Raw genomic sequence first — 13,910 nt, forward strand, 5'->3', positions numbered from 1 at the left:
ACTCTGCTGGACAGCTCATCCAGGACTTGTTTATCCTTTTTATTTATCTCCGAGGTTATATATAAATCACTGGACTATGAAACAATATAGTGGGTGTTTTATGTATAATAGGTTGCAGTGAGTACTCACACAATATCTGCAGTGAATATCTGAGAAATGGAAAGATGAGTGAGGGGAGGACGGGACATTTTTCTTTCCCTCTCCCAGAGCTGAAGGAACATACGCCTGTGTTGTGTTCTCTGAGGATATCCAAGCCCAGCACTGTGACTCCAGTCGACGCAGTTTCAAGGTGTAGCCCCTATTGTGTATTGAAATTATACTTGACGGAAAAAAAGAGGGAGGGGGATGGAGAGCATACCTGGTTTTAGATTAAAAAGAGGCATAGCTGAATGGTTTCCATTCACCACTTTTCTATCAGATCCAACCTTTTTTTTTTTCCGCTGTGCGTAAAAAGCGAAAGGCGTTTTAGTTTTGTAGCTCTGAATTGTGCGTCCAGCAGTGATGGATGGGGGGTGCGTGGGTGGTGCAGTGGAGGAGGTGGGGGGGGGGGGGGGGGGGGGGGTCAAAGGAGCTGCGTTAATGGAGTAAACTGGAGGCCGGTCGAGGCTGCAGCCCCCAGTCCAATGGAGTCCAGCTGAGGGTGAGCATCGCCTGAGTCCATCTGTCAGCCAGGCAGCACTGAGCCGCTTTACACTCAAAACCACGGCAGAGGTCAGGATCTACTGATCCACAGTTGTTGTTGTTATTATTATTATTAGTATTAGTATTATTATTATTATTATTATTACTATTACTATTATTATTATTATTATTATTATTATTATTATTATTATTATTATTACACGTGCACATCGGGCTAAAATCTTCAATAATTTGGCCTGACTGCACCGATGTGGTAACTAAAAAGCATATGACCTCTATTGTGAGTCAACCAGCAGTGTAAACAAAACAACAACAAAAAACAACGAAATATTTTTCACACAACAAAGCGTTAAATGATATAATTTCCTCCCTCAGAGCGTCTCGCAGCTCCAGCAAGGGCTCCGTGGTGATTGATTGGATTATATGGCACTTTTCCACTACAAGATGGGCTCTAAGATACACAGATATCTCTTCAGTAATAAAAAAAAAAAAAAAAAGTACACGAAATAAGATGGCAGCAAGTCTCACAGAGCATTTGGATCCACTTTTGTAAATATTGTATAACTTTAAAAGTCATGGCTTCATCCAGTTTCTCTTTTTTCTCTTTTTTTTCTTCACTGGGGCACTTTTTTGAATTGATGTTTTCCAAAAACAAAAGCAGGTTGAGTTTCAGAATTTCCACTCACAGCCTACCTACTGCCTTGTATCTGTGTGTTTTTTAATGTTGCTTATTATTTGCCGAAATTACAATTTGGTAAATTCCCGTGACGCGTTTTTGTTGCTGTTTTTTATTTTTTATTTTATTTCAATTTGTTTGTTTTTTTGCGTTAAATGTCTCTTGGCGCGCGCTCTGAAATCACATTGTGTTGCGTTTCCTGGAAATGTTGAGCTTTAAAAGCTAAATTTAGATTGATGAGAAATTACAAAAATGTTCACAAATAAATCAGAGCTGCACGTAGAATGTAAAAACAAAACAAACAAAAAAAAGATTTCGACAGGTAATGAAAATACAAATACGGCTGTTATATTCTTCCTAAATCTAAAATGAGCAGCTTGTGATCAAATTATTATTATTATTTTTATTATTATTATTATTATTATTATTATTATTATTATTATTGAGCTCGTTGTCATGCATTTCTTTACAGCCATTCTGTTCATCTATTTGCTTTATCATAGGGGGAAATTACTCTTTTTATTTTATTTTTTGGGAGTTTTGTTAATGAGATTGTAATTTATTCTGCGAAGGCTTTTATAGATGACACAAAGGGCGAGATATATATGAAACGACACCGTTTGTTTTGTAGAAGGGAAGACAGAGAGCTATTTTTTATTTTTCCAGCAGGATTGCCACAGCCTGTCACAGATAAATGTATATACATCTTTTTCTCCGTCCTCTATAGCTTGATTTTCTTTTCTTTTATGCAAAGACACACATCCAGGGACTTTTTTTCTTATTTCCTCTCCACCCCTCCTCACACTCTCTCCTTTTTGTGTTTTCTTTGTTTTCTCTGCATAAACCAACATGGCATTGAAATATTTCTTCAGTAGCTTTAATGAATCGACCCAAGTCATAATTCATTGGAAATTCAAGTTGTGGGATGTAGACCTGTAGCAATCCAGCGCTGTTTTATTCTTGTTTTGTTTTTTTTTAATTGCTTGTTCAGCCAGTCTGTTTTTGTTTATTTGTTTGTTTATTTGTTTCTGGGGGGGGAGGGGTTAGAGGCTATGTCATATTCACTGGATGAACTTGGGGTAGATATAACAGAGGTGAGAAATCACTTGACACATGAACAATGGACTTGCACATTTTTAAATAACGGGGTTGATATTAAACAGCTTTTTTCCAACGTCCAGACTAAATGTATTTTTTTCTTCTTCTCGCAAAAATTAATTCAAATCAGAAATGCTGCTGCTGATGTGAGTTTGTTGTTTTTTTTCTCCCTTTTTTTATCTGTCTGACCGCCGTGGTGTTCTTGCTTTGGGAGGAATTAATGGCAGAGAGAAAACCAGGCTTGATGAATGGAAGATTGTGAGCCGATGATGTGTTGTTTCTGCCTCAGGGCTGCTTTTAAATGGACTGGATTTGACTGGGGGGGGGGGGGGGGGGGGGGGGGGGAACTACAGCTTCCCTCATATCAGGGGTTCCCAAAGTGGGGTCCGAGGGCCCAAACGGTTTAGTTGTTGCAATAAGAACTGACAACGACAATGTTTTGGACCTACAAACCTTTAAAGTGAAAAGAAACTGGATTTTAACCGCATCACGTGGGTTTAAATAAAGCTTTCTGGCTTTAAATTCCACTTAGACGATTCTGAAGTTCTAAATCAGTGGAAGAAAAACAGCTGAGGGGAAAATAAATCTAATACAACATTTCAGTCACAGAAACAGTGATTCTGTCAGCGGTGACCCTGATGGTGTCGTTTCTCCACTGGACTCCCATAGGAAGCTGTGGTGTGATAGCAGTGTGATGAAACGTCTAACTTCAAATATAATGCTGGGTTAATTTATATCAAGGCAGAATAAAACCGAAACACTGCAAGAAAACGTGTTTTTGTTATTGATAACAGCTATTAATTACAGTTGGATTGGCTTTGTGGGTGCTTGGTTATTGGCGAGTGAGGAAGAATCGGGGATTGATCAGACACGTGATCAACAAAGGGAGGTACTTTTATACACATTTCCAAGCATCTTATGGATTTAAAGAGGAGGAATAATTGACTTGAAATGTGCCCGTCCAGTCATGCCAGTGCATTCACAATTTATTTAATGACGCTGTTATCTTTGTGTGTGTGAGGGGAGGGGGGGGGGGGGGGGGGGGGGGGGCTTCCTCATTCAAAACTCATTGTTCTTTTATTCAACAGTACTATGGCTGATTTACCTTTATTCGGAGGTATATCACAGCTGTGTGGTGGTGGATGTTTCTGAGGCAGATACAACCGCCTCTGCTTCATCATCCTCATCATGGTTGTGACCCGCTGGTCGGACGAGTTGAAACCCTTCCCGATCTCTGAAGTTTTGTTTTTTTTGTGGACTCCTGCGATCCCAAAAAAAAAAAAAAAAAAAAAGGTGCGCCCTCGTGCCCTTCATGCGCTCTCCAGCAGACGCAATTAATAGCGCGTCACGTTAATTACACCTTCCTTTTTATTTAGGTGACTTGAAATTTCCCATTAGGCTCCCAGGGAAGGAGGTGTTGGGGGACAGCGCCGCTGTACTGACACCATATTGCCGGTGCTATAGCGCCATCTAGCGACTGCAACAGCAAATCTCAGGGTGAGCCCAAGCCTCTGTCCTGGATGATTTTTAAAAAAAAATCAAGGAGGTCAAGAGAAGGAGCGAGGCTGCATGCACATGTGGGTTGGAAATGTGTGAAGATTTAAAAAAAAAAAAAAAAAAATGTATATCATATGTAATCTAATTTTTAGGAGCAGAACAGAAATTAATTTATCCGTCATAGGTGTTGTGGTGTAATGAGCAGGTAGGAACATTTCCTTACTCTGGTCAGGTGTTTCAGCTGGAAGGGAAGCAGTTTCACATCGAGATGTGGAGGCTTATTTTGAAGTTGCATTTTTTTGGGATGTATATTTAATTTTAAAGTTTAAAACTTTAAGATTCAATATCAGTTTAAACGTCCATTCTCCATACAGGGTAAAAATCTATATATATCAGGTCATCCTGGTGAGTATATAAAGTATTTGTGGATTTAAAGAGGAAAACTGTTTTCCTTCTGGCTGGAACACCTGACCCGACAAAAAAGGCTCCCACCATGTGTTACCTACCAGTTAACCGGTGGCGCCTAATACATAACACACTACAAATACATGAACTTTCTAATCCCACCGAATTATTATATAAAGAGAATCTGACTTGAAGATAAACAGTCTATACGTTGTGGTATGGGACGCTCCACATCTGTATCTGCCTCACATCTGTCTCTAACATTGTTAAAGAAACATCAATAACAGCTAACTCTAGATAACTTACACTAATCACATGGGTGTCTTTTATCGATTGTTTTTCATTTGATATACAAGTAAAAGTAATAAACTGAAAGGAGCAGAATCTATGGTCATTTAAAATACAAAGCAGAAACGTTTTGTGTTGTATAGCAATACACCCTGTCGTTTAGTTGTGGCTCTACTTCTATTGGCAGAGACAAATGAAGATATGAATCAGGTTTTTTTCAATTTATTGCAGACAATCAATAAATAGCACTGATCAGAAGTCGATGGAGTATTGTTGCTTTGTGTTACATTGCTGAGATTTAATTTGATTACGTATCATAGAACTATTGTTAGAAAAAATACACAAGTAAAAGTGCAAAAATATTCATACTCTCAGTTACAATAATTGTTTCATTGTATTTGTCCTCATTAAATATCAAGGTTGACATCACATTTATCCAAAGATGTCAAATAAGATGGCACAGTGGGAAACAAATATAGACGAATAGCAAGAATTGTCTCTGCTAAAACAGCAATAAAATTATTTCCAACAAAAATACTGATCAAAAAGTTTGAGTAGTATTTCAAACAGTGGGAGTTTCAGTTGTATCTAATGGTTTTCAAAGTACTAAAGTTCTTTAAACCCTTAGTTTAGTGTCAATGAAGTGAAGTAAAGAGATTTCATCATGTAAATTCTGCTTGAGTAGAATTCAAATAATAAACTTGATAACGCACACAAAAGAAGTACAGGTATGTAAAAATTTAATAAAATGTACCAATAGTTGGGTTTAAGTGTTGTTCTTTGAACTTCCATTTGTTCTCAGAAGAACATTGACACATTGTATGGTACAATATAATCCACAAGGAGTCACTTTGCTGGATGCAGGACAGAAATCTTGTTTTGAATTCACTCTAAATGACTCAGATCAACAAGAGTAACAATCGGGCGATTGTTTTATTAAATAAAGTCAAGTAAGAATGAAAAGTAGCAGCATGTTGGAGTGTGTGTGCCCTCCCATTGACCCCTGCTTCACCTGACGTTCGCCCCTGTGCCACACCTACCTGGTCTAACACCTGAGACAGGCCACCACACCACACACAGCTGCACGTCAACCACTCAAATCTTCACCATCATCATATTTCAAACGTCTGTGAGATGTTATCCTAACAGCCGTTAATCTCCTGAAACGTCTCACGATTTCATTTAATAGGAGTTTATGTGACTGAAAATCACTTTTATGTGGAAAAAAATCATTGACGAGAGACAAAATAGTCTAAAACAGTGTGCAGTTTTAACAGTAACATACATTTAAGGGAAATTTACTGCTTATACTCATGTGATTCCACTTATTTTCACTGTAATGAAATGATTGTACATTTCTGACCTTTACTGGAATAAAAGATCAATATATTTTCACCAGCACTTCCTGCCATGGGACGGAGCCAATCAAAGTCTGTTTCTGCATTCTAAAGTGTTTTTATCACCACTAGCATTATCATGAGAAAGGTGTAGGAAAAGATGTAAACAGAAGCTATACAGGCTAAATATGCCAAAGTAAAACAACCCAATTCCATTATTGGACATATTCACTCGTGCCTTTGGATTTACCACAATGTTCAATGGCTCTTAAAAGGTGAATTTATGCTTCAATTGTTTCAATAGGGAGTAATTCCAACACACAGATCAGACTCGTTTCATCTCACATCCGCTTTGGTCCAGTTAAACTCGTCATTCACAAACTGTTGCTGAATTTTAGATGTTAGATCCTGACAAATAACCAAGCCACTATCCCTGGTTCAATGACTGATGGCTGAGTAAAACTGCCGCATAAATCATTCTGAACCATATGCTGGTTTTTAATGACCTTTTTACCAAACTCTGCATCCGTGCCACCGAGCGAGAGGAGGTCTGATCTTCTGAAGCCTGTTTGGGCAAGAAGTGAGTCAGCTCACAGCTAAAGTGTCTACTACACATAATAGTCAGATTACCACCATCACTGTATCATCTTCCTCTCTCATCTCACTGGCTGGGCTATATTTATATATATATAAAAAAAAAAAAAGAACTCAATTTGTACAAAAAAAAGAAGAAAAAGAAACCTTTATATTTTGAAATTGATAGACAGTATTAGGAGTTTTTTTTCTTTGTCACTTAAGCAGACAGAGCCTGCAGCAGCATAACATAGTGAGCTGTAAAGTATCTGTTCTGGTGTCAAGTCACAAGCAAAAGAGCAACGATGACTCAGCACATTCAGCTCCAGCATAAAAGAAAATATGTGTAATTATTGGTTTCTGTAGCATTTTGGGAAAACGTGACAAATCACAGCAACCATCCACAATCACATCGCAATTAATGATTGTGTGCAGCAAAGTAATGTTCCGATGTGATTTCCCAGAGACTCATTGATTTGGAATTTAAGCGTGGTTGTTAGTAACTTTGTCGAATTCATCCTCGGGGATCTTCATTTGGTGCCTCAGTGCAAAGTTGTCCTGTCAAAGCTCACGTCCAGCAGAGATGGTGTGAGGGTGAGTCAGTGCTCGCCATCAGTCACTCATTCAGTCTGTCTCTGCTTACAGAACATCCTTGTCCTCCTTCTACCTTTCCTCCCCCTCACACACACACACACACACACACACACACACACACACACACACACACACACACACACACACACACACACACACACACACACACACACACACACACACACACGTGTGTTACAAGCTCGCGAGCTGAACATAATTCCACCATTTGACATTGTTGTTGTTCAGTCTCACTCAGATGCATCGCAGCTAATTACACTTTGCACACTTAAGTACACAAATGCGTGTGTGCGTTCATTTGTAAACGAGTTATTGTTTAATTATAACTTCACATGAACTTTGCCGATCAGTGGGGCGAATCGTGTCCCCCCCCACCCCCTCCCCTCCCCTCCCCTCCACTGCATAATTATTCAGGCTGTAATTGCTCGTCCTGTTTGTGGAAACACGCTCTGCTCTCTGGAAGACCAACTGGTGTGTGTGTGTGTGTGTGTGTGTGTGTGTGTGTGTGTGTGTGTGTGTGTGTGTGTGTGTGTGTGTGTGTGTGTGTGTGGATGGAGACCCCAAAGATTCAGGTAAAGGGGGGGGTAAACAAGTTCACCCTCTGAAAGAATTGAGAAGAAAACCAAAACAAATTGGAACATGTAAGGGTTAATTTAAACAATTTGTAAAATTATTGTATCGCACCCCCCGTAAAAAAAAAAAAGATTTTAAAGTTTGAAGGTGACTTCAAAACTTGCATATCAAGATAAAGAGTCACTAAATTAGATTAAAGGAAGAAATGCACGAAAGACCACAAGACATCATGTCAGAAATGTGTAGACATGCTGTACAAACCACTCTCCCAACTACACATCACAACCAACATCACACATCAGTCGGCTTCACACTGAGGGTACAGGATTATTAATAAAACCCTCATGACACAGCAACATGGTCCTCCACGGTGCCAAGTCACCAGTGTGGTAGGTCAGAAATGGACCGCTTGCCAGCAGAATGAACTCGTGACAGAGGTAAGTGCTATTACGTCAACAATAAGCAAAGAGAACCCACAAGCTTCTTCAGCCTGAAACTGTGATCGGTGCTGCTTGATTAAAGTCAGTCGTTGCTTCTTTTTAAAGAAGTGGAGTTATTTAAAAGCACTGTATGGGTTAGTTTGATGGCTGATTCACGCTCATATTTTAATTTGTTTAAGCTGATCATTCATTATTAATCCAGTGTTCTCAACTTCACTCATCAACCCAAAGACAATATGATGATCTCAGCCGTGCAGAACTCAACACAACACCTGTCTATGTAAGAGATACATTTATGAATGCAGCATTAACCCAACAGTACAAACATGCACTCAGCAGCTGACGGTTCCATATGATTATAACTTTTATAAAAGTATAAGGTAATGTTCATTTTTGGCCTTAAATGCATTCAAGTATTGCAGTAATCAGCTCCGTCACGGTACAATATGTTTCAGCTGGCAAGTTTTAATCTAACAAAATCAAGATGGCACTGCCTCCCCCTGTTCCTCCTTTCTGCTCTCTCTTCTCCTGCTCCTCCTCCTCCACCTTTCTGCTCTCTCTTCTCCTGCTCCTCCTCCTCCTCCTTTCTGCTCTCTCTTCTCCTGCTCCTCCTCCTCCCCCTTTCTGCTCTCTCTTCTCCTGCTCCTCTTCCAGGTCCTCCCCGCTGTTAGTCTGTGTGTGTGTGTGTGTGTGTGTGTGTGTGTGTGTGTGTGTGTGTGTGTGTGTGTGTGCGTGCGTGTGTGTGAGCGAGAGAAGCCCCCCCCCCCCCACACACACACACACCTGTCTGTTGTCCACATTCGGCAGGTTGTCGCTCATCAAGGTGTGTTAACAGTTAAATGTGTCCTTGCACAGTGGCGTGTCCGCCCAGTACAGGTTGTCCACTCTTACCAGGTTCCCTCCTCACAGGTTCTACTGTATAAGTGACACGCTTACAAATTTATTGTCAAAATTGACATAAGCGTATGTGCATATAGTTGGTCTCGTGGTTCGGAAACATACCTGTCAGGAAAAAGGTTTGGGTTTGATCCCAGGAGGTGTCACTTATATTATTTTTTGCAATTTATGGACGAGCCAACATGCTATTGTGCACTGTGACATGATGCTAATGCTTTTAATGCTTTTAAATGCTTGTAATGCTAATGCTGACAGCTTAGCAGCTTAGCATGTGACATAAGACCAGGTTCCATGTCAGGCACACCTGGGACGTAACCTGTGTTATTTTCAGGTAGATAACAGGTCCTCGCTTAGCATGTGGGTTAGCATGCTAACAAAGTTTGTTTGATTGAGCTGATATTTGGGGGATGGCCTAAAGTCAAGGCTGGGGTTACAGATCACTAGCTAATTAGCTAGGTCCCACCCACTTTTGACACCACCCTTGGGTTAGTGTTACAGGACCAACCCCAGCTGAAAGCGTCTTGCTTTGCTTTATTTAAACACCACCCGCACTATAGTAGATCCTATCTCTGGAAACCAGAAGAATTAGGTTTAGGATTGGGGTTAGGTGGTGGCCTACATGCCATGAGCTAGATTAGAGTTTAGTTGGCGAAACTAAAAATAAAACTCCTTTTCTGTGATAAACTTAAAAATTGATATTTGATCAATATTTAAAGGGGCAAGAGGCCATGATTGGGCCGACCTCGGTGGGTCAGAGTCCAGGGCGTTAAGTCCCGATCAAGGCTGCTTGCGGCTTTAATTTCTGAGTGATGTTGCTGCTCTGATGTCAACATTGGTGACGACAGAAAAAGACCTGAGCTATCAGGACACAGTGGAATTTGTGAGGCAAACAAGGCTTATTTTGAAAAACACAAACACTATATCAAAACAGCTAACGTCAGATCAGAGCCACAAAGAGGCTGTGCGTGCCGTCACTTGTGTTTATAGTAATTACACACACGTATCACAGTTTGACAACAATAGTTATTGTCATATGGTGGAAGGAAAAACTGCATCCCTGCTGTGTCTAAAAGCTACCTATGGATTATAGTGCTCAGAAGGATTTAACTAAACTGAGTGCTGACATTCTTGGTATCCCTAAAACATAACAATAATAAGCTTTAGACACAGCAGTGAGAAGAGGCAGGGGTGTTTTTCATTAATAGAGTCAAAGCGGGGGAAACTCGAGAAGCAGTTTCACGCCACATAATGATGGGTGTCACGGCGAGGCCTCAGCGGGGTGGTGGTGGGGGTGGGGGCGGGTTCGAGGTCTGTCGAGTCCTAGCCTGACTCTCAGACCACAGTATGCCGCCATGTTTGTCAAGGTGGGCCGCCGTGTCGTTCATGTGGTTTAGAGATGGCAGAAAACAACAAGAAGGAATCCAGGAGGCACAGGAGGCACAGGAGTCCCCCCCCCCCCCACAAACTTTGTTTTTCACCCCTGGATTTATTATCTCCCAACAATACTTCCATCCTTACATTCCCCCCACAGATTCATCAAGCCATGTCTGTAAGCTGTCGAAAGACAAATAAAAAGCTGAACTAATTGCTGTGGATTCCCCCCTGGATATATCAGCCTCACGGAGGAGCGTGACTGCAAGAAATCAAGCCGCAGCGCAGAGCGGAAAGCCTCCATGAATCACGTTTGCATCCCTGCTCGCACACACGCAGGCAGTGGCGGCGGCGGCGGTGTTAGTGGCTGAGGAATAATCATTGGGGAGGCAGTCCAAATTAATACTTCAGCCGAGGCCGCCTCGTTCTCCGTCATTAGGGCACATTACAGGGCCACAATATACATCATTAAACCAGGCATAAACAATTCATTAAAAGGCCGTTAAGAAGACAAGCTAATGTCACTTCTCCCCGTGGTATTAATAGACTGTAAAATGGCAGAGGGTTAAGGCGAAAAAGGATCATTCCGCCACAACTATGCAGTCACTCATCCTGACTAATGGCTCCGCTCGTCGTAGCGGACTCGGTGGATGAGGCCACTTTTCTCCCAATCACACTTACCAGGCCTTAGCATGATACAGTGACACACTTTCTATTGTTTTGGCAGCGATGGTGTTCTGCTCACTGGAGCTGAAGAATACTGGAGATCAGGGGACTTTGTTCTACCGTCACAGTCCTGATAATATCCATGTCCCCACAGAACAAACCCTTTGCATTGCTCTCGTTTAAAGGCTTATGAATTGAATTTTCCAACCCTCATGTGTCATTGTAGTCTAAAAAAAAGACTTTACATTTTAGATTATTCAAAACTTGTGAAAGGAATTACTATTACAATCTGTTGGGAAGTGTGAAACAAAATCCCGCTTTTTTCCAAATTCTATTGCTGGAATAAATATCTGTAAAATACAAAAAAATTCCATGCTGGATCTCTGTTATTGGTTTTATAAACCTGCTGTGTGTGCTTTTGTCACTCCTTTACATCCTTCAGTGTTTCAGTAGTTGGCTTTAGTCACTCTTTGGCTGTGTGGAGTTTACTGTATATGTTCTCCCTTTGCATGTGTTGGTTTTTCTATAGATTCCCCAGATTTCTCTCCATAAAATGGTCATAAAATCGGGTTCAATCTACAAATGTAGACAAACACAACATAAGATACACTGTCACTAGTTGTATGTGTGCAGATTATCAGAAAAAAGTTTTTAATAATTTAAGGTTGCTCACAGTGAAGTGTTTTTATCAAATCGGTCTGTTATGAGAAGTGTAAAGTTGATTTGACTTCTACTATCATAATAGTCAGGAAATCTTACACCACCAATCTATATATTTAACATAGCTCTATTATTAACCTGCCGTTAATAGTTTGAAAAGAAATCTGGTGATATGTGCAAGTTAATATGATGAAGAATTTTAAAAGAAAGTGCCACAACGAATCAGCCATCAGCCTTCAGTTTATTTTAAACCTGGTGAAAGTGAAGCACCCAGTTTCATGGCGACAGAGGCACGGTCTCTACACACAACGGGGGCTTTCACTCCGCGGGGCCGCATGTCCGACCGGTGCATGGCACAAAGTGTGATCGCACAACCCGAGCGGGAGAAAAGAGAACGTATATTCATTACAGGAAAGCAGGGAGAAAATGCAACAAGTGTTGGATCAGATTGCTTCACTGCTCACAACAGTGACCATGCAGTGCTGTAATAAGTGTTGTCGCTAATAGTTGCTGTACACGGAACACATTGCCAGTGTTGTCAGATATTCAGATGTAGTCGTAATTACTGCCTGCATCTGGGTAAGCCGGGCAGATGTGATGCATTCGCCTCTTGGCTTCCAGTCAAACAGTTATAATAAGAATACCTTCAACTACAACTGTGGTGCTATTTGCATCATCTGCATGGAGGAGGAGGGGGTGTGTTGGACTCCTACCACACCCATACTCTGACTGAGAAGAACAGAATTAGAAGGGCACTCAGTGGAGTGCATACCTTTGCCAACGCCACTTTGCAAAGTTAAGGTTAAAGGATGATGTTCTGTTGGTTCCCATTCTTTTGTGTTACTTTAACGCACCTTTAGAGCAACTTGGCATGTGATTGGCAGAGAGTGGAGAAGGGAGGCCGGGAGCGGCATTAGCAGTGTGCTAGAATATGGCTAAAGGCATCCGCAGCCCTGCAGTGCATCTCCCTGGCAAAAGACGCTGATCTCCTTTGATCTCCTTCATTGGGTGCCTCTCATGGGACATCGTATGGGACATTCTTTTCGTTTTTTGGGGAGTTATTTGGAAATGGTAAGTCGTTACCATCCCACAATCTAATTGATTGGTCCTTGGGTGATGACAAATCATACTTGAAGATTTCATGAAATTTGAGTAAATATTTTTTGTGAAAAGTTGGTAGCATACTAGCATACATACATACATACAAATAAATAAATACACGCAGATAAAAACATAACCCCCCCCCCCCAACACACACACACACACACACTTTCATTGGCGAAGGTATATATCAAACACATCTAAACATTTGGAGTTATCCAGTAAACTTTGAGATAAGACTGGAGGATTGATGCTTGATGATGACGTTTGACTTCTTGAACGTTCTGGGACATACTTACTCAGACTGAATGCAGCTCAGATACAAGCACATCATACACATGATATAAACATGAGTAAAACAAAATCATCCCCATTAAAAGAAAAACACAAGCTGCGTATGATGGACCACATGGAAAACAATGCAACATGTTAGTAGATGTTGCAGCCTTTAATTTGAAAACTATGTTGAAGCTATAACAATATAAACATAACCTGTTATCAGCTTGGCTGAATTTTCACAATGTAATTTCATCAAACTCATGAATACAGTGGCGAGAAGAAGGGCTTTGGTATTCCTAGTTTTATGCATAATTTGGTCATAAAATGAGATCTAAATTTTTAAATTTACACTTTATTAATGCCCCTTGGAGAAATTTTTTCACAGAGTTGGTGGTACAGTAAATCGTAAGTACAGTGTGCCTATTGCCACACTATTCTGCTTTTAAGAGCTATATCCAATGAAACATGCTGCAATGGTGGCAAAAAATTAAATGGTTAATGACTCAAAAAAACCAAAACATAATTAGCTAAAATGCAGACTGATCTATCAGAACCTGGAACTTTTTGACAGTGCTATTGACAGGAAGCATGAGCTGAAGTCAACCATGCCTTGGCAGAATAAGATCTCTGAAGTGGTACAGCCAAGTATTGTTGAGCTGCATAGAAGTGGAAATCTAAAGGCTTGAAGAAATCCCTCTATATAACACCTCTGTTGAAGAATCTGATATACGTAAAATAGTGAAGAAGCATGGAGCCATAATCGTGTCAAACCTCATCCCAACAGTGGAGTACGGT

Source organism: Blennius ocellaris, assembly GCF_963422515.1.
Source record: "Blennius ocellaris genome assembly, chromosome: 8".
Lineage (NCBI taxonomy): Eukaryota > Metazoa > Chordata > Actinopteri > Blenniiformes > Blenniidae > Blennius > Blennius ocellaris.